This window comes from Talpa occidentalis, unplaced genomic scaffold (genome assembly GCF_014898055.3).
Source record: "Talpa occidentalis isolate TD23 unplaced genomic scaffold, MPIMG_talOcc4v2.1 talOcc4.16, whole genome shotgun sequence".
NCBI lineage: Eukaryota > Metazoa > Chordata > Mammalia > Eulipotyphla > Talpidae > Talpa > Talpa occidentalis.
Window position 1 is genome coordinate 71,197,540 of NW_023601653.1, and position 22,399 is coordinate 71,219,938.

The following is a 22,399-nucleotide window of genomic DNA, read 5'->3' on the forward strand; positions in this document are numbered from 1 at the left end:
TAACAACAACAACAAAAATAAACCAGGAACCCCAGTTAAATTTGAATTTCAGGTGATTTTTTGCAATATTTGGGTCATTCTTATATGAAAAATTATTCACTATCTGGAATTCAAATTAACCAGGCATCGTGTATTTTATCTGCCAACCCTACCCAGCACATGCACAATTTTCTGGAGGGCATTTTTGCAATACATGTCAAAACATTTAAGGCATACATAATTGTTTGCATAGCAATTCCACTTCTAAGAATTTATTCACAAGAAATCATTAGATAATAGAAAAACATGTATAGGTAAAGATGTTTATCAGTGTGTTGTTTATAATCATGAGAAATTGAATTAATAAAGGAGTGGTTAAATATTTATGGTATTTTTGCTCAAATGCATGCAGCCCTAAGATTATAATTTTAAATCTACACCTAGTAATATGAAAAGTTGCCCAGAATACATAATTAAATATGAAAAGATACTAAGATAATTTTAAGTTTGATTTTATTTTTAACTAATTACCTGAGATGTATTAAACACACATCTGATAAGAGTGATATCTGAATCATGAGATGATTGCTGGTTTTTTTTTTCTTTGTTTTCTAGATGCTTATTCATATATTACCTTAATAATCACAATAAATAATCACTATTATAATCTTTAAAAAAGTACTATTTTTTGGGCCTCCCCTCGTGGCGCAGGCGGTTGAGCACCGAACTGTGAAGCTGTCCGCAGCCTCTGCAGAGTGGGTTCGATCCCGGCTGACCGGCAAAAATCCCACATGGCATGGCAGACCTCTCCTTTCTCGCCCACTGCTCCCTTCAGCAGTGTATTTCATCAGTCTGCCTGTTCTGTTCTCCACTCTGTCTCTGGTGAATCCTCTTACCTTCCCGCACATCTGGCCTGTACCCCGGTTCCTATATAAATAAACCTTTTTATTAAAAAAAAGTACTATTTTTTAAATAATTATGCAACAGCATTCTTTGGTGATTTTGTAATCTCAAAATGTGAAGCAGCAAGTTCCATGAGTAGATTCAGCAACTCTGTAAAGTCCCAGACACATTCCTCATCCCACCTAAGCTATGATCTCTTTCTGTTGCTGAAAGAGCCACAGAAGAAACTGGATGTAGCAGATATTTATTTTTGTTTATTTGCTGGTTTAGGGGTACCACCCAACATCCATCTAATTCCTTGTTTTCATCACAGAATGCCAATATTCCTCTGCAGAAACCATCTCCATAGCCCATATTCAATCCACACACCTTGGGTAAAACTGAATCAAATCTTGGCTCCAAGGGTGATCCCGAGATGGCCAATCAAAGCATATACTCCTCAGACCTAACAATTTGCCCAGATAAAAGGACGAGGTGGAATTTTTAACCAATGGAAACCAGACATAGATTTTGTCTAGTAAGTACAAGTCCTCTTTTATTATTGGACAAAAACCTGGGAGGTTTTTGCCTAGCCACTGGCCATCTTACACTCACCTGAAGCCACCATGAAGACCAGAATTTCATTTAAAGAAATAAAAAAAAACTTTTACCTCCTGGATCATACTGTACCTGAAGCTCAGTATTATTTTTTAAGAACTTTCTTATTATCCATGATGTTATATGGACCTTAAATTTAGCATGAATTTTCCAGCAAATGCTCTGATAAATTTAACTGATATGAGAATGAAGCTAATTGACTCTATTAGCACCAGCTGCAACTACTTATAGCTCTGGGTAGAAATACACTAAGGAGTACGGTTGCCAAGCATCCTGTTTACACAGGATGTATCCTATATTTAATGATTTTGTCCTGCTTCCTATATTGGCTTTCCCAGGACACCCAAAATATCATGTATTGAGGTGCTTTGTTTCCCAATGATTTACAAAAATTCAGCAGTTGGAGATGTATCAAAATTATCTGTGCATCCTGTTCTTTTATTTGCTAAATTTGGTGGTCCTGCTAAGAACTAAGTTAACCCCTACAATCTTCCATACTTCACCCTGCACTACAGTATTTCTGCCCACTGAAGTCCAACATTAGATGAAGTAACATGAGCTAGTAAAATTTCCTTTTCGATTAAGTGGGTTTGAGTCATATTTTTAGTATCTTGTAACCTACAGAAAGCTACTGGATCCAACTAATTATAGAACCACCACCACCTAAGTTCTATAGCCTAGTTATAGTAATAACATATTTTTTGCCACTTACTATGTCAAGACATTCTAAATACATTAGCTCATGAATGTCAACACATTATTTGAGATACATATTGTGTTCTCTATTTCACAAATGAGGAACCTGAGGGTTCATGAAGTCACATAATTGACCCAAAATCACACAGCTGGATGGATGGAACCAGGACACTGTAGCATACTATCCTTTATTCTGGACTTGGAATTCTGAATTTCAATCTCATAATACAGAGAGATCACTACCAGGTGAGGCAAAATAAGCACCAGAAAGCCTAACTTCCTATGAACAGCTCTGATTTGAAGTCAAACATATGAAAAGTACGCAAACTAAGCCCTGTTTAAAACGGGTGAGGGAGCCTCCACCCCTCAGTATCACAATTTACTCTAATTTCCAAGCAAACATCAGGTTCTGAGAGCAAGTTTTTGGTTCACTTGAGTCATGCCAAATGCCAATCACCATTGTGCAGTCACCAAACATGAATCAACATTGACTCCATTGTTGAAATTAACTGGAAATGTGCAAATTTTCCACTTTATATGGCATCTACCTCAAACTGTACAGACCACTATACATGCAGACCAAGAAAGAGGTGGTGCTGAGTTTGCAATAAATCATTTCAGTGCCTTATATAATAATATGTAAATAAAATGACTTATGCACATTTCCCTGTGATATGACATTCTGTGTGCAATTCAGCTTGTGTTTGTTGTGACACTATGCCTCTCAAGAAACTGAGGTCCACCAGAGAGGTAACACTGTTCCATGCCAGCAGTCAATAGTAAACAGATATAACAACTTCTCACTTTGTAGAGGTGACTGAGTCACTTGGACCCTCGAGACACATTTCCTGTGGGCTGCCTTTAAAAAGCAATCAGAGGTCAAGGAAATGGCTTTTGTTGTTCTCAGCTTCTGCTCTGCAAGGACAGCCCCCACATATTCCTTGGCCACCTCTCTTGTGAGTGCGTGCCTGAGCACTACTACTGCTTCCTGGACAGCAGAGGGAGCAATTAGGGGCCGCCTATGGATGCCTGGTGGAATGGAATCTGACAGGTAAAGTTTTTCAGTTTGTTTCTGAATAAATCTCTTTGTCCAGTCTCTCCACTTGACGATTTCCTGGCAGCCCTGAACATTTTATGGAAGAAGTTCTGGAACAAGAGCGACACTGTTCCCTCCCACCCCTTCCCTGAACCTTTCCCAGGCTCATCAGGAAGGTAAGGGGAGACCAGCGTGGGCCAAGGATATGGAGATGATGGAAATGATGAGGGCCCACGGCCCTGAGGTCAGCAGGATGACAGGCGGCCACGACCACCTCACCTCCACGCCTTGCCCTGCAGGTGCGTGAGTGTGCATGCGTGCTTTAACTCAAACGCAGAGAACAGTTTCCGCAGCTTGGTTCGGCAGCTCCCCAAACACAAAGGGTCTTTTCAAATCGCCTCTGAACTGCAGGGCACACACTCTGCCTGCCCATCCTTGGAGCACCAGGGCAATGTGTTGAGAGAGGTCTGCCCCCCAAGAGACCATAAAGAGGTGCATTGTCCACAGAGGATTAGAAAACATTAAGATTGGCCAAAAGTCGGACTGGTTTTTATTTCCCCACATACCAGCAGTGAATAGTGTCAGTGATAGAATATTACCCTTAACTTGGGATGGCTCCTACCAACTCTCCCCAAGACTGGCTATGTGCCAGGCACTCCTCATACCCAGTCCCCACTCTCTAATTTCTTTTCCATTCCTGTTCTCATTTCATCTAGAGGGATCACTCCAAAATGGATCCGGGCATGGTGTAGCATCAGTCTCCCCAAAAAGGTTCAGATAGGTTTTTTCCAAGACCTGTCATCTTGGTATGTGGAACTAAGGTCAATCAAGGCCCCGTGAGGCTCAGAAGAGACTGTTTCCATTGCTTAAAGTACGAAGATGACTTAGACTTAGGGATAGTTCCAGAAACAACCTTCTTATTGGAGGAACCGATCTTAGGATAGGGCAGACATCCAGAGGCAAGGTTTTGTCATATGAAGTCATCCCTTCCTCATAACATGAAACCCCCACCTCTCTGTTTGACACCCCAGACACCTTAGCATGGCATGTAAACCTCCTGTTTGTCCCAAATACTCTAGAATTTACTGCCATGTATATTCTTTCTATGTGTGTTGTTAAATTTGGAGTTTTTTCTCCTCCTATTCTATCTGATGTTAATTTGTTTGTTCACCCACCTTCAGCAGAGCCCAGACGGGTGGGGGAATATTCTCTCGTGCTCCAACAATGTCATGTCTCTGATTTTAAAACTCTCGCTCGCTCCTCTGGCTTCAGAATAAATCCACATTCTAGCAGCTTCATGGCTCTTCACAATCCATATTTCCAGTCTCCCTGTATCCCTTCTTCCACCTTGTGTGTCCCAAGCTCCCAGTTCCTTGAACACTTTACCTCATTCTCAAGCTCCCTTGCTGTCGTTCACGTCTTTCCTTTTATTGAGAATTTTCTTTTCAATCTTGAAAACTCTTACTCGTCTTATAAGACTGCTATGCTAATGTCTCCAGGAAAACTTCCCCGACTCCCTCTGGCTCTTGAAAGAATTCATCACTTGTCTTCCCTTACCCAGAGTGCCTGCTACCTGCCTCCAGTGTATCACTTACTACAGATTCCACCCCCTCTGCTGCTATTGATGGTTTTCTCCATATGGCCTCCAAGGAGGGCTAAATTCTAAATTCCAATCTTTATGAAACCAGCTGAGAAAGTGGACTTAGAGCAAATTAGGAGTCTTGAGTGTGCATACTCCATTTCCCTTCTACAAACCATCCCTAAAAGAGCTATTTCCAGATTTTCATTCCAAGGTAGGCAAGAGTAACAGTCCCCTTTTGCCTGCAGTGAAGCCTGAGTTAGGTGCTGCCTGAGATGCTAATAAGGTTGTACTGTGAAAACTGATATACAGAAACCTCATTTAAGTGATGTCAGGAGCTGGCAGGGACAGTGCACAGATGCGCTCATCAAATTACAAGCTCCAGCAGGCCTCGCATGTCCTTCAGGAAGTGATGCTGCTTCCCCACCCCAGAGGGAGAGTAGAGGAGGAGGTGCCTCTTTGTCCAGTGCCAAGCCCCCTAAAACCTAAAGAAGGGGTGCTGGGGACAAGTCCTTGTTAGTTTCACCATGAAACTAAGGGACATATTGGGAAATCAGCATGTGCTCAAAACAGCAGGCAGAGGTAAATAAAACAGAGATAATATGCTTGACTCACAGCAACAATGGAGCCCCCCAGGCAATAGTGCCTGGTCACTCCACCCTAGTTTATGACCTGTATAACGCATCCCCATGCATGTACTCCCTACACACTTGCCCACCTTTGTACTTGATGCTAATAAACACGAGACTGCCTTGCGGGGGCTGCGCTGTTATTAGGTGTAGCCCCTCTAGACCTCTCTCTACGTGGACCTTGAGTAATCTTTCCTTCAGCCTGTGCCGCTCCCAATGCTGCTGCCCCATGAGATGATACAAGCCAAGTCCTCCGCAGCACACTCAGAGTGTCAAAAGGCACAAGGGCTCAGAGGTCATCGGGCCAACACCTATGATCTCAGAAGTGACCAGTGCTGAAGAATCTCTTTTTCTTTGTTTGCCCCTATACCTCTTTCTCTTACCCAGTGGTCTTACTGACAGCCTGGGAATGGAGATGGGGTTGCACAGTAGGCCTTTAGTAAAGGTTGGATTCACAGGCTGAATGGATGCACAAGTCTAGAAAAAAACAGTAATGGACAGGGATGTGTTTCATATTGCCAGGGTCTGTCCCATCTCCCTACATCTGATTTGCCCCAAGCCTGGAGGGAAGGATTATGGGTTAGCAGGTGACCCCAGGCTCTGGGCAAGGTCAAGGCCCCAGCGTTTCAGAGAAGAGCAACAGGAAGCCCCTTGGTCTCTGGTCCTAATTGCAAACAGGAAGGCACTGAATAATTTCAAAACCAACCCTGTTTCAGAATTAGAGCACAGGGCCTCCCTGGTGGCGCATGGGGTTAAGCACAGCACTGTGAAGTTATCCGCAGCCTCTACAGCATGAGTTTGATCCCTGGCCAGGGAGAAACCCACATGGTGAGGCAGACCTCTCCTGTCTTGCCTGCTGCTCCCCTCAGCAGTGTATTTCAGTAAATCTGCCTGTTCTGTTCCCTATTTTGTCTCTGGTGAATCCTCTCACCCCCTACCCTCTGGCCTACACCCCAGTTCTTGTATGCATAAATAAATAAATCTTTAAAAAAAAAAATGAGAGCACAGGGAAGGAGGGAATTATTATTACTTATTTTAGCCAAGATGCCTTCTTTCTTATCTGGAGCAGTGATTGTGTGCTGAGCACAGCTTATCCTCACTAGATAACATTCACAATATTTCTGTGAGATGAGCATGATGAGGAACAGCAGGCCGCAAGAGGAGTGAGAAATATCCCCAAGGTCTCAACAGTACTGAGTGGGGAGACAGGATGTGAACCCAGATCAGTCTGATGCTGAAGCCTCTCTCCAGGAGCCTCCATGCAACGCCTGGCCAGTAACATTTCCTCAAAGTTAGAACTGAACACAAGCTTTCATAGGAGATTTTTGTAGAGGGATTGTATCAGTCAAGAAAGTAAGTGAGGACCTCCCTGGTGGCGCAGAGGTTGAGCGCTGGGTTGCGAAGCTGCCCGCGGCCTCTGCAGCGCCGTTTCGATCCCTGGCTGCCAGGCGAGGGTCCCACATGGCGCGCAGACCTCTCCTGCCGCCTGCTGCTCCCCTCAGCAGCGGTCCTTCTGCCTGCTCTGCTCCCCGCTCTGGCTCTGGTGAATTCTCTCACCCTCCCGTGCTTCTGACTGTACCCAGTGCTTGTATAAATAAATAAATAAAAATAAATCTTAGAAAAGAAAGTAAGTGAGCTAATATTTTGGAGTTGAGATCTAGCTCTGCTATAAAGCAATCTTGGTAGCCATTGACCTTCAGCCAACCAAATGACCTCTTGGGACCTCATTTTTTTTTTCATTTATGAAATGAGAAAGCAAAGCTTAATAATAGCTCAGCCCCCTTCAAGCTCCCATAGGTGGCAGTGGGGTGGGGGAATGTTCTATCTATTCCATTGGAGATGAGCCCAGACTGTACCAGAGTCTTCTGTCCCAAATAACATAAGGCTTCCAGGAAAAGAGTTTCAGATGAGCTTGGGCGCAACCCTCCTCTTCCCCACCATGTCAGGGAGACAGGGTCAGATGGTACCAGGTGGGCAGCTGAACATTAGCCTTGTGAGGAACAAAGCAGTTCAGGAGTAACTGGGAAGGACTCTTGAATTCTCTGATAACCATTCTATCTGAGGACACCCAACCAGAGGGCAACGATTCACCAAGCCTACTGTTCTAGGCCCTGGGAAACCACACCACTGCCTCCTCTGCTTTGGGAAGGGAGATCTTGTCAATTCCCTCCCTCTCCCCTCCTTCCAACCCTCTCACCTGCAGAAAAACTAAATGGGGTCGTTAGATAAGGCAAAGGGAGAAGATGAGGAGCTGGCCTCACTAGCAGAGAATGTGTCTCACTAGTAGAGAACGTATTTCTGGGGGATTCACAGGCATTCAGACACAGACTGACCCCTCCATCCCGCCCCACCAAATCAACCGATAACCCCGTGGGCAGATCCGGAGGGAGGGAAAGACGGGTACTGCTGCTGAAATTGCTTTGTAGTAGCTTCTCCCCAGTTTCAAGGCTGCTGGATAGGCGAGGAAAGGGAGTTGGGAGAATTGGCATTTGCCCTGTTCCCTCCCTGTGCAGCTCTGCCGCCTGCATTGCCTCTCGGGCAAACCCCGCCTCCTCCCGCCCCTGCACCCAGCATCCCCAGGACAGAAGCTGCAGGATTCTGACACAGAGAACCTGCAGTCGCTGGGAGCCTCTCCAGGACACAGTCTGTGCCCGGGGAAATGTCTGGACAAGGAGGAAGAGTTAAGAGAAGCAAAAACCCATGGTTTGAATCTTTGAATCAGGATACATGTATGCCATTAGTTGCTAGTGGGAAGAGGGTGGTGGCGAGGCGTAGGCTGTTACCTGCTTGTGTTTTTCTTTCCCAGGTCTACCTGGTTACATTCCAGCCAGTCAGATGTCGGGAGAGAGGACTCACCACTGCAGGGGTCTCCAGCCCACAGAGCTGTTCGAAGAAGGACCCAGGTGGGCTGAAAAGGCTGTTGGGGAGGGGAGCAGGGCGAAGGGGAGCGGTGCAGGGAGAGTAGCTTTGGTGGCAAATGCGAGAATCCAGATGGGAGGGACAGTTGGTGAGAAGGGAATGCAACCTGGGTGCATCTTTTGGCGTGTCTTGCTCCCAGGTGGTCTGTACACTTGGCAGGGTATCAGCAGAGAAAGCCAGATGTGGGGGCTGAGGGTCAGACCTAGGTGGGTGTCAGACACTATGCAGGTCCCAGGCTACCTGTCCCTCAGTCCCATCATCTCACTGCTACATGGGATGGTGCTTGGGAGAACAACATAATGCAGGCTTCAACAAAAGCTCTCTGAGGAGGGGAAGTGGCTGCAGTAGGAGGGATGTGGAGGGAACTGAATTTTTAAAAATACAGCCTCCAGGGCGAGCATCAACACTAGGCAAGGCAGCTGATGGAGGCTAATATGAGTTCATCCTGGTGACTTTTCAGAGGAAAGGAAGCTGCCCTGGGTTGGGCAGAGAAGGCTACTGTTGGCTAAGGGAGAAGCTGTGCAACCTTGGGCAACACAGTCAACCTCTGAGCCAAGGGCAATAAGAATTATGCCTGTTCTACTAACCTTAGTGCATTGTTGTAATGTTCGGTTGTGAAAGAGTCTTGTTAGATATGAAGTGCATTTCAATGTTAACGTGTAGAATTATCACCAGAATGTCTTAGATGGGTATCTTGCGGCCCTGGCTGCATACGTTAAAATGTCTTCAGAAGCTTTATCAAGTCAAGTATGCTGCGCCCAGAAAAATAAGTTGCTGCCTGGACCGCACCCTAGATCAATTATTCAAAGTGGGGGATGCGATAGCAGAGGAGGCAGGAAAGTGGTACCTTTTGAAAAGCTTCTCAGGTGATTCTGATGCCCTTGGAGGTGGAGACCGATACCTAAGACTTCCCCAAGCTTCCCGAAGGTCATCACCTGGAGCACAAGTTTTGAAAAAGCAGCTCTACTGAATCAGAATTTCAAGGAGGCCTGGCAATCAGTATACTGAGCAGCAATAAAAGCCGCGTGGACATGTCATTCCAGTGCCAAGTCTGTCCATCGTCCCCTCCCCTCCAGGATGAGTAACCTGAGCCCGCACTGCCCTTGGCAGCACAAGCGGCTCAGGGGAAATGGGCTTCCCGCTTGGGGAGCACGCACAGACGCCGCTGCTGGCACAGGACTGCACCCGACCACCCCATACGCCCTGCTCTGGCTCCATGAGGCGATGGTCTAATGACAAAATGACACATCTCCCAGCCAAAGAGCCAAAGAGAAGCTTAAGAGGCAAAGGGAACTATGATGAGTTGCTAATAACTGAGAGCGCAGATGACCCGTGTTTTCTTGTTTTGTCAATGGACTGTCCAAACTTTCCTGCTTCTGTTCCATGGATAAGATTATATAAACATACACACCCACACACTCACACATGCTCACACATACACACTCACACACATACACACACAGACCCCAAGCTTATCACACACACAAACAGGAGGAGAATGAAAGGGGTTGGTGAGCTCACGCCAGGCCACTGTGTACGTGGCAGCATCGTTAGCTCAGATGTGGACAATGAACTGATAGTCGGGCCAGTTCAGTTCTTTCATTTCATGGGGACAATATTAGCACAGCGGTTAAGAGCAAGGGCTCTGGAGCCAGACCACCCGGGTTGAAGCACCACCACCCTACTGAGTGGCTGTGTGACTTGGGGCAACTGCTTCTGTGATGGGGAGACAGCGGCAGGGCTACTGGGGAGAGCAGCCGAATTTGCACACGTGAAGCAGGGCCACCCTTAGCTGGACAAGTGTTTGCTGCTATGAAGTATTGTCTTTTCCATTGTTTGATGTACTGATGAGGAAGCTGAGGTCTAGAAAATGAGTTGTCACTTCTCGATTCAGGTGGAAATGCCACCAAAGGAAAGTCACAGATGTGAACAAATGTCTAGACTAAAAATGTTCAGGGCTGCATCATTTTAGAAGAACAAAAAACTAGAAACAACTTAAATGTCCCACAATGGAAGTAGGTTACCAAAATAACCGTGCATTAATAGGACTATGTCATACCTGCATGAGAAAACTGGAGGTACAATATGACGTTTGAGGATGAAATACCATTTGCGCTCCCTAGCGGCATCATGGCAGAGACAGAGCTAGTCTGGCTGGAAGCAAAACATGACAGAACGCCAGTGCTCTCTGGATGTGGGGTGACAGGGACTTGTATTTTCCTCCTTATAATTTTCTGAATTGTACTGATTTTCCATAATGAAGAGATATGACTTTTAAAGTCAGAAAATAAATTGTTTGTTTCCAGCAATTTGCTCAAGGTCAAACAAAACATTAGCAGCCTACACAGGCTTTCTATTTCTGTCCAGGATTCTGGATGAGCAGTAGGAAGCAAAATTAATTGGAAGGAAGGAGCAGAGCGGGGTGAACAAAGACCAAGAAGCACAGGACCTGCCACAGCTATGAGGACTGAGACCCAGTTCAGAGAGGAGAGGTCGGGACTGTGCACCCCAGCTCCCAGCGCCAAGCTAGTCGCGTTGCCAAGGCCTTTGGATCTCGATCGAGATGGCCACTGTCAGGTACAGGAGCCCCCAGCATTCAGTCCAGTGTCTGCCCTTGGGGGTCGCTGCCCTTTCTCAGAAATGGAAAGAGCCAGCTTCTACTTGGGGTGAAGACAGCAAAACATCACACCAACCTTTCTTTCCTTTGTCCTTTCTACAGACTCCCTCACAATTGGGGAGCCTTTGAAGCAGAAAACACTGGAAAGCACCCCTGCTAGTCTGCATTCCCTGCTCCTCCTTAATATAGAAGCGCCTTGCCATGCCCAACATTTTTCCAATCATAATGCCAAGGTGCTTGACACAGCCAACACCGGGAAATGTTTATTTTGTAAGTTTGAAATAAAAAAGATCTGGAATTAATAACTAAGATAGACCTCATCTGAGAAAAGAAGGAAGGAAAAAAGGATGAAAGGACTGAAGGGAGACAGGGAGAGAGGGTATGAGGGAGGGAGGGACGGAGGAAAGGATTTAAAAAGCAGAGGGAAGAGATTTGACATTATATAAAAATCATTACATCTCTTTCAAAACTTTGCTATAAACTACTCAGTAAATTTTTTACGTGTTAAATTCTGATCCCTGTAAAATATAAGGCTGGAGAAGATAGATATGCTCAAAAAGTCAATGATTTTATAGGAAGCTCAGGGTTTTTTTCTCAAATGTACTGATGCACCCATTGTTTACATAACTCCATCATTTGGCTGCTCCCTTCACACCTCCACATGTACATGTTTCACTCACCCTCCACCAAGTCCGGCTCTCTTTCTAAAAGATCATTCTGGTGGCAAAAGTCAAGCAATAGAGACTGCGGAGTTATCAAGAGAACCCCTGAACATTCAATGAATGGTCTTGGGCACCCACTGAACAGTCAAGTAAAAACTCAAAAAATTATAATCCAACCATTTCCCTTTGTAGGTGAAGAGACAATGAACCACAGATACTGAGAGCCAACGTTCGCTGAGTGCCTGGCAGGCTCAGGTGTGCAGCAGGTGTACAGCAGGTAAATGACAGCCCCAGAATTAGATGCAATTCCCACTACCTCACAGTCCACTTGTTTGAGAATGAGTGGATTTGAGGATCAGATACCAGAAACGCCTCCTCACAGTCCAGAAAAGGAGCAGGTACAGAGGCAGTAATACATCAAGTGCAACTGCACCTTTTCTCCTTCACCTCCAGCACAGAAGGGAAACCATAGCTCTGGGTGAGCTGGGGAGGGAGCAGGCAACAGTCCTACCTGGATGAGCAAAGAGAAGTCAAAGACCATAGCCCTCAGTAGCACAAAGAACACCTGGTAGGAAGAACTTCCCAGGGGACACAAACCCAGCGCCACAAGGCCACAAGCGCCAGGTCCAACTGGGAGGCCCCGGGGCAGACAGTCCCTGGGGAGACAGGAGGAGCAAGTATCACCCTTGAAAATGAGTATTCAAATACTAAAATTGTCCATTTTATTTGAAAGTTGACAAGAAGACTAAAATAACTGGTTTCATATAGCTGTCATTACCTCTTCCTGTCTGGCTTGGATCATGAGTAAGATTTTATACCTATGACGTTTAGTACAGGTGTATTTGAATGTGGCCATTAATTAAAAGGTCCAGTTTAGTTCGAACAATGCTTGCAAACAGAAACACGCATTCTATTCTTCTTTGATTTCGTTAACCGTGTGCGTGGGAGTTGGGCTGTGACCACATAAGGCAATACTGCAGGTCAGTCATCTCTCTGGAGAGGTATATCTGCAGCGTGGATTTTCTAGCAGAGTAGAACAAAAACTCGAAATCGAACAAATAAGAACGCTTATGGTTATTTTTCTCAAAGACTTCTACTTAAGCAGCTCAACAAGAAGAGGCTGTCTTCATTCACAGCACTCAGAGGTTAATGGAAGTGCTGATTCTATATGCCAGGGGAGTGTGGAGAACCATGAGCGGGTTGATATGAAGCCAGAAAGCAGTCCACGAGAAAACCTTTAAAGCGATGAAGGCCCATGAGTTCCCTCCATCCCGAGGAGATTCGAATCTCTCTGAGTTTCTCAAAATGCATTCCTTCGATAACAGTTTTTGTGGGACATAAACAGATGTTACCCCAGAAAGGGGGCAGAAAGAGTGGTAAAAAATAATTAGAACAACACTGGTCTAAAGAGGCAGAACAAGTTTAAATGTAGAGGATTTCTTGGAGTCGTGAATCTCTCGCTCATATGCATGTGCCCCACAGAGGCAGCGAGGGGAAAAGGCCACGCCTGGGGACATTTTCTGGGGTGTGTCCTGTAGGGCACCGGCTATGCAGACCACACTAGAGAAACTCAGCGTAAGCAGCTTTCTATACCATGTGGCCAGTTGAGTATAAAATAGTACAAAATAAGAGGAAGTTTAAAGTAAAGCAGGTATTGTGACTGATGTGTCACTGAAGAGGAAGGAAACATCTGACAACAAAGGTTTCTAAGCTCAGACACAAATAGCGTAAGGAGTATAGGTTCTGGATTCTCTCTCTGAGGATGTTTCAGGGCAGGCCCGGGTCACCAGGAGCTCTGTCTGACGCAGGGCAGAGTGATACCTCCCATAATTTCTGGAAGTCTCCTCCTACTCAATGATTCCACATCATTTTGTCTTATTTATTTTGATGTCATTACACAAGCTTTGCTGACTTCCTTGCAAATTAAATATGTTCCAGAAATGCTGCATGTAAAGAAATACATGCTCTCCGAATTGAGTCATGTTTTCCACTGACGTATATTAAGATGCTAGAGAACACCGGCCCCAAACACGACCTGAAAGTACACGAGGAGCCTGCCGGCTCTTGCACTGCCACTGCCACCAGTGCAGCCTCCTCACAGCTCATTCTCCACTCAAGGTCAACCCAGAAGTCAGGCCTCACAGCGCCTCCCTCCCCCACATCCCCTACCCCCTCCATTCAATCTCCTGCCTCATTCTTGTTAGAAGTTCCATTGCTTCCAGGGATTTTGAATGATTAAGTCCCTTACTGCTTATGTTCTTTTCAAGGAATGTACCAGAATCCCTGGATATTCTGCTCTATTGGTTGTTTTTTTGTTTGTTTTAGCATGGAAGCAGCTTTCTTTCTAAAAGGGTCCTAAGTCCCTTTACAAGAGTCATCTCTGTTACAGCCAAGTACTGGGTGGTAGAATAGCTGAATCATGGTTAGTGCTGCATCAGGAAATCTAAACCTATGCCGTAGAGAAACTATTCCTTCTGTATCTCCCCAAACACTTGACTTTACAGGAGTTTGGATGGCTTTAACTATTCCTAAAGTCTCAGCAATGTTCAGAGACCTTGCCTGTGCCTCAGTACCCCACAGAAGCTGGCAAAAAAGAAGAGGCCATGGAAAAAAAAAACCAACGTTTATTGGATGCCCACTCCATGTCAGGCCCTGGTGAGTCCACACTGTTTCATTAATCCCACCAGCCACCGTGAGGGGTGTTATGTGAGGACCTGACTGTACAGAGGACAATACCAAGGGTCAGAGAAGATTCCCATGTTTCCAAGGCCACCCAGTTACCCCGTCAGACTGGGGCTGGGTTGGCTGACATCACTCCTTCTGACATGGCTAAAAGAGACCAAGGGGTTTGGAACTATGTCCACATTCCTCATCCTGCCTCACCTAACACAGCCACAGCACTGTCCACCTGCAAACCCACCACCTAGAAGAGTGAACGTGCAGTAAGAAAAACACACATTTTGTGTGTTTTTCAAACACACATTTTGAAAAATACCCCTAGTTCCTCCAATGAATAAAAAGTTCTCTGTTTCTCAACTCTGGTCAGCAATGCCCAGAATTCTAACACCACAGCACGCCTTTTCCTTCCACTGGAGGGAGGAATTAATGCCTGCATGAAATTAGTTGAAGTTCATTTTTCTACAGACTATTTTAAGTTTAGTTATATTGTGTGAGGTTTTGGGGGTTTGTGTTTTATTCATTGTATTGTATTGTTGTTGTTGTTTAAAGATTTATTTTTATTTTATTTATACAAGCACTGGGAACAGTCAGAAGCGCGGGAGGGTGAGAGAATTCACCAGAGCCAGTGCGGGGAGCAGAGCAGGCAGAAGGACCGGAGCACACTGCTGAGGGGAGCAGCGGGTGGCAGGAGAGGTCTGCGTGCCATGTGGGACCCTCCTCAGGTGGCCGGGGAGCAGCTGGGGATTGAACTGCGCTGCAGATGCGGCAGGCAGCTTCACAACCCAGCGCTCAACCGCTGCGCCACCGGGGAGGCCCTGTATTGTATTGTTTTTATTGAGTGGTTTACCACACTGTCCTGCTGTAGGGACACAAGTTCACACCTTTTCTATTGTATGAGATTACACCGCATTCACCACCAAGTCCCCCACAATCCTCCAGTACAATCCATGGGGCCGTCTCCTTCTTTGCTCCCCACCCCCAACCCTCCGGTAGCCTCAAATCTACAGTCAGATTTCTAAGGTTTGATTTGGTTTAGTTTTGTCTATTCCTCTGTTTCTTTGTATTTTATTTGAGTAAAATCATATGGTATTTGTCTTTCTTCTGACTGATTTCACTTAGCATTATCCACTCCAGTTCCACCCAAATGGTAAGATTTGATCTTTTATATAGGTGAGTAATATTCCATTACGCGAGTTTTAAATGGGAGAGGCCCCCTTGTATTAAAAAACATTTATGATAAGAAAGTGATTCTACTACAGACTATCCCCAACTTATGATGGTTCCACTTTGGATATCTCCAGCTTTGTAAGGATGAAAAGGTGATGCTCATTCAGTAGAAAACCATTCTTTGAATTCTAAATGTTGGTTGTTTCCCAGGCTAGTGGTATGTGGCGGGATCCTCTCCCACAATGCTGGGCGGCTTCAGCAAGTGCAGCTCCCAGTCAGCGATGCAGTGTACTGAGTTGCCAGGGTGTTTTGGTATTTTCTTTTGTGTGTCGCATCCCATTGTGTCTACAAAACAACCATCTGTGTCTGGTATTCAACACCATATTAAAAAACAGGCTTTGTGTGAGATGATTTTGCCCAACTGTCAGCTAAGTGTCCTGAACACGTTTAAGATAGAAAAGCTATGACGTTCAGTAGGCCACGTGTATGAAATGCATTTTCAAATTTCGATATTTTCAAATTACAATGGGTTTACTGAAACAAAAGCTCATGGTAAGTCAAGAAAAATCTGCGTTTTTAGACATGCACACATCAAAACCAATTTTTTAGATGTGCATCTCTTGGAAGAAGTGAGCAGAGGAACATTAAGATGTAAGGCCTATGGTGGATTTCCTTTAGAGCCAACCTGATTTACTTACCCTGCCCACACCCCCAGCTCTTTGAAAGGGCAAATGCAGGGAGAAGAAGGGATAAGAACAGGAAAAGGGTTCTGGTATCCTTTTAAATTTGGGTTTTCAGAAATGAAAGCTGTCCCCAGTGAGGAATGATCAGTGCGAAATCTTCTCCACTCTTGGAATCCAAATATTCTAGCTCAAATGCTGTCAAGGGCCTCCCCTGGTGGCGCAGCAGTTGAGCGCTGGGCTGCGAGGCTGCCCGCAGCCTCTGCAGCACTGGTTTGATCCCCGGCCGCCAGCGAGGGTCCCACAAAAAAAAAAAAAAAAAAAAAAAAAGATTTCCTCAAATGCTGTCAAGACTCCCTTCTTAAATACTGATCCTGAAATAGTTCAATGAAATTCTAGGAAAAGAGGTGAGACTTTCTTATCCTTCTCCCAAGGCAAGAATGTCAGGTGCAGTTCCAACTTCAGAGGCATTGAACTTTTAGTCAATAATTCCCCAAAACAAGAGAATTCAACTGAGTGATAAAACAGCCTAGAAAGTAGCCAGAAAGAGATGCAAGAAAGGACTGGTGATAACCATCGGCTATGAGGTAACACAGACAACCAGACAGCTGCACAGTCAGTGTCTAGGGAGCCAACCATCTCAGATTCAGCCTGCAAGAAAAACGTTCTCATTCTCTGACATGCCAGAAATAAAAGCCCATCCTCAAATCAGAAATACCCAAGCACCACGAGTTTGTCTATTTCTCATTTTAATCACTGTAGTTGCAAATCCTTAATTGCATCACACATTTGCTTACCTACATAACTGAACAGAGAACATAAGTTAAGGTGTTCTTTATCCCTGCGGGTCCCTTCTGTCCCCTTCCCAGGCTGCCAGCCTGCTGTTCTGCGATCACTACTTGTGTTTGGCAGCCCCACTTGCTCCCATCAAACAGTCCACTCGGCTCCAGGCCATCACCCAGGAAGCTGTTCAAGAGCAGACACAGGTGCCAGTGCCCACAGGTCACCAATCAAGTAGGCTGGGTGTGGTTCCCTAAACAAGGTATCCATTCAGGCTGGCAGAAATGCAAACACAGGGCAATGCTGCTCACCTGCCAGGAAACCAAGAAGGGGTACACTCTGAAGGCAGCAGGTGGCCCCAGCCTCAGTGGGCAGCCCACTCCCTTCTGAAGAGAGAGCCATGCTCAGCTCCCCCCTCGCTGGTCTCCGAAAGCAGAAAGGCAGGATCAAAGAGACTGGACCTTTTGTTTTTCAAAGGAAACCCAAAATCCACCACAGCATGTGCCATCTTCCAATATTTCTTACATTTTTATTGTTTCCAGTTTTATTGAGATATAACTGTCATAACCAGTATTTCTTATTGCTGTGTCCTATTTGGTCCCAGTCACTAAATTAGGACCCTTATCAGTAATAACCTGCACAGTTTTAGGTCAGAAGCTCTGTGATTGCTATTCGGAATCCCACAGGCACTGGAAAGCCACATACTAGGGAGTTGCACCGGCAGAAAGAGTAAATAAATAAAACAAAAATTAAACCCATTTCCAGATGAGTAGGGGGAACTACCAGAATGGTGTCTGTTGGGTGTGGGTGAATGCCTGGGCTCCCAGGCACCCACATATTGCTGCTTCTGAGAGAACACGGCCTCTCCCCTGAGCACAGAGAAGAGTTCTGCAGGAGACACATGCTTTTTTCTCCCTTTCCAGCAATGCCAAGTTGCCCTAAAGCAGCTGGGAGCGCCTGCTTGATTTATGGCTCAGCAACCATGGTTCTGGAAACTTTGTTCTTCCTAAGCCCGGTCCTGTGATTTATAAAAGAGATCAGTAGCCCCACAGTAACTTCTCTTTCTCTACCAGGGCAACAAAGTACAGGGAAGAATCTAGAAGCTGCATACTATTTCCCAGGGCAACAGAAGTCAGCTCTTGTGGGTAAGATGCTAACCTTCTGCATGCCTTCGTTCCTTTATAAAATGCAGAAGTCAGCAACCTCTTGCTTTCTTAATTTCCAATCTATGATGGTTCCCTGCAGCCCAGGCACAAAATTTCACAGAAAAAGCAAAGTCCTCAAAGGTTAAAGAAGCACTTATTCAGTGAGAGTAGACATTCAAGACCTGGCCCCTAGACCGTAGCCTGTGTACATAAGCCTTTCTTTGCCCCATGAGAAAATGCCTTCATACTCACAAGAGTAATAGTTGTTAGCCCTTCCTTAAAAATCCAGATGCTGGTTATCTGCCTAAGGATTTCTCTAGCCAGGCCACTGCCTCTCTGCCCTGGAAAGTCAGGAGAGAGAGATGAATTCATTCCCATGGACAAGTCTGCTAAGGGGTTTGGTTGGGTAGGAAATGTATATAGTTGGTTTAAAAAATATATGTTTAGATAAACTATAGGTTTTCATTTTGCATGGAAAAATATACTGTTGTTAGAAAATGTGGGTCCAGAGGCCCACATTGCCTGTGTGATCTTGGGTAAGTCATTTCACATTTCTGCATCCATTTCCTCCTTCATAAAGGGAGATACTTATACCCCCATCTAGCTCTTGCCTCTGTCCATCCGTGACCTTGACACTGCCCGTGGCAATGCTCTGGTGCTTATGGGAAGCACTGAGTGAGGTTCCTCATTATTCCACTTTGGTTAGAAACTGATTGTTGAAAATAATACTACCAGTCTATCTGCCCTATTCTTATCAGATATAGCCAGATCACATTTCTATATATCAAATCACATGTTAAGTGTCATGATATAAAGACAATCTGCAACGAACCTTCTAGTAAAATAGATAGCTCTCCTGAGTCTATGTTTTATGTGATATTTCCTTAACTGCTTGTGTCAGAGAAGAAAGGTGCCCCCTGCCTTTCTTGCAGAGTGCAGGTGTCCAGTCCCCCCAGCTGTCTGTTTCCCTGAGGTCCCTCAGTGCCTGCAGATGGAAGGACCCTGCTTTGCTCAGAGTGTATTTCCTGTTAAATCCTAACCTGCAGCCTCATTTGAGCCTCACAACAACCATGTGAGGGAAGTCTCATGTCCTTAGTTTGCAGAAGACAAGGCTGAAGCCTGGAGGGATTAAATGAAATGCAGCTGATAAACAGTTGATTCAGATCCAACTTCTCTCAATCCTAAGCAAGCAAATCAGGGAGCTTTGAGTTCAGAGTGGTGGGGGCAGGGGGTGCAGTGGGACATATAGGTGGCCAGGAAACTGAAGAGGATGCTGAGGACAGGGTCAGCGGAGGTGGGATTTTGAAAGCCACTGGGCCAGTGTATGAAAACTCTGAGTCAGGGTCAGGCTTATGGGTTCTGTCCCTACAGCCACTGTAACACCTTGCATTTGTCCCAAGGAGGATGATGCCAGTGTGTGGTGAAGGGTCTAGTGGAGTGGTAATTCCGGAGAACATTAAAATGTGAGAGGGAGAAAGATAGTGAAGGTGGATAGAATCTACTGGCAGACAGACAGACAGACAGATAGATAGATAGATAGATAGATAGATAGATAGATAGATAGATAGATAGACATGTATAGAAATATGTGTGTTTCTATAGGGTCTTTCCTTACAATTATATATATGTATACATGCATGTATTATGTCCTTTCAGAGCCTTAAAGAGACACACCCACATGTAAATAAGTCTATCCACACATCCACACATTTAGGAAGCATGAGTTCATTCTTTCTTCTTGCTCAGTACCAATCAGACCCTCACTGTGTTCTGTTCTATTGGTTCTCTCTTGAGGACGAGGAACCACACATTAGCTGTATACCCTTGAACATGCCACATCCCCTCTAAGTCTCCACTATCTCACCTGCTGAACAGGAAGGCAGTGCCTAGTGATCCACCTTGTCTGGTGGTTGAATAATAAGAATAACAGAGTCGCCCACTTGTATACAGTGTGTATGCCAATGCTCAAAACAGTCCTAGGAGATTGCTACTGTTATTATTGCCCACTTTACAAGGGAGAAAACTGACATACAGATAGATTTCATAACTTGCTCAATATCACCCGGCAGGTAAGTAGTAGAGGTGGATTTGAGCTCAAAATGTGGCTCCAGAGTCCAGGCTCCTGACTGCCTTGTTATGTGATGCACTGTCTGAAAGCACTGAATCTGTGTGAAATGCTTTGTAAGTAAGCAGTGCCACTCCTGCCCTTGCGAGGCCCACTCCCATTGGGGAGGATGAAAGCCAAGAAAGACTGGAGGGTGCTGCTGTCCCCAGCCTCAGACCTGTGACACCGGCGGCCAGGTGCCAGCTTTCAGGCTGGAAGACAGGTCTCCCCGCCCCTGCGGGCTGCAGGACCAAGATCTTCCTGTGTTCTTTTTCCAAGCCCAGTATCCCTGCTGCCAAGAGCGGGTTTGCCTGTCTCCTGGAGACAGCGGTCGTCAAGCCCCGCGAGCACAGCAAGCATGTCAAAAATAGCAGCGCCAGCAGACTGCACGGCTGCAATTTCCTCTTGAAATGTCGGCTCGGCTCTCGCCAAAGAGCTGGGGTCTGTCTGTATTCCCTGCAGGCTGCAGCCAAGGCGCCTAAGGTTCCAGATGTTTTCGAGGGGCAGGTGGAGCTATGCGTAGGGGCCCAGGGCAGCCTAGAGAGGAGTCGTCTTTCTTACAGAAGCAGGGATGGGGTGGGCGTGGTGTTTTTAAAAAAATTATCATATGCCCCACCAGGGCCAGGCCCCCTAAGGGTGAAGTAATAGTCGAGGTGAAGCCAGGATGAGTGAAAATTCCTGGAGCATCTAGGAATAAGGAAGTCACACCCTCCCAGGGTAATCCCTCAGAAGAGCTGCCAACGGCTCCTATGCACCCCATAGGGGACAAAGGGGACTGAGTACCAATCGGGGACAAAGAGGCAAGGCAAACTCCTCTCTGTAAGACTTTAGAGCAAAGGGACATGAGAGACACGACACTCTCCAACCCCACAGGGACCTGGAGCCCAGAACAGGCAAGGGGTTCGTGGGGAGGGGCAGTAACATGAGGCCGAAGGGCCCATCTGTCCTTCCCAGAGGCCTGCATCAGCCACAGGATCTCCCCTCAGAAGCCCCAAGCTCCAGGCCTTATTCTGCCCTGAGGTGTCTGTGCAACCAGAGGCAGCCCATTAAAGCGGGATGGAGAAGGAAACTCTTCAGTTTCAAGAACAGATTTCTTCCTCCCCTAAGTGACCTTGACAAGCTAGAAACCCACCACTCTGCCTCCTGCGGTAATAACCCAGTCAAGCCCGGCAGGGATGGACAGCAAGCCCAGCCACATTACCCAAGATTCTCTGCAGCTCTGTCGTGGTATTTGCATAGAGATGCTGGGAGACAGGGTACCTCTGAATGCAAAGACGCAGCCGCCAGAGGAGGGATGATAAGCAGCTGGGCTGGAGGGGTTCGGGCAATCCTGAAGCAAGGGGCTCACCAGAGGCTGTTATCCTGCCTGTCTTTACCCAAAGTCTCCTACCCCGGGGACCCTGTCAGCAAGCTAAGGGTTAATGACAATGCAGGGAAGAGATGGAGCAAGGAAGGCCAGGAGAAGTAAACTTTGATTTCTGTGCTATTTCCTAAAGAATTCTGACTGTACAGGTGCAGAGATTAGTGAGGTTTCCTGGTCTATTTGCAGGGTTTTGGTTTTGTTTTCCTAGCCAGCAAAGGGTCAGCCCCATGAGCAAGCTCACGACCCCGGTCCGATGTCCTAAATAATGTCTCATAGCTTTTTTGTAGTTCAAAGCCTGCTAATTAGGCTCTGCACTTACCAAAAATGACCTGACCTATCTTTAGACTAGAGGGGAAAAAACATGCAAATCCCACAATGGTTTGATTGTCAAAATTAAAAAAAAGAAAAAAACAACAGCAGTTTGGCACTGTAGCTGAGCAGCGAGGAACAGCGACACGGAAGCCCTAAAGTATCCCTGTGTGTCATTCCATCCCGGATATCCAGTTGGTCCACCTTTAGAGAAGCCACCTCTCAAGATTTGTAATCAACCATTTTCTCAACCAAAATTATAATAACCAGGCTATTAGCTTCATGTCACCTTTTTATTCACAATTCACTGGCTTGTTGGGTTATTTTTATTACTGATCTCTCCTCACACACACACACACACGCACACGCACATACACACAAACCATGCATGGGGCCTTGCCCTGTGCTCTATGACCTCCAGCGAGAAGAGCGGACCATAGTCCAGCTTGTCAAGGAGCAGCCCCTGCCCCTGCACTGCTGTGGTTTACATCCTTGGCTTTTGTTCTGCCTTCAGTGCACAAAGAAATAGTAGGATGCTGTCAGAACCTCCAGTGA

General features: G+C 45.9%; 1 protein-coding gene across 4 annotated transcripts in view; it reads right to left on the reverse strand.

Moving 5' to 3' along the window:
• The window catches only part of KCNA6 (potassium voltage-gated channel subfamily A member 6), a 36,198-nt gene that overhangs the window by 8,204 nt on the left and 5,595 nt on the right, over positions 1-22,399 (reverse strand). The window lies entirely within an intron of this gene.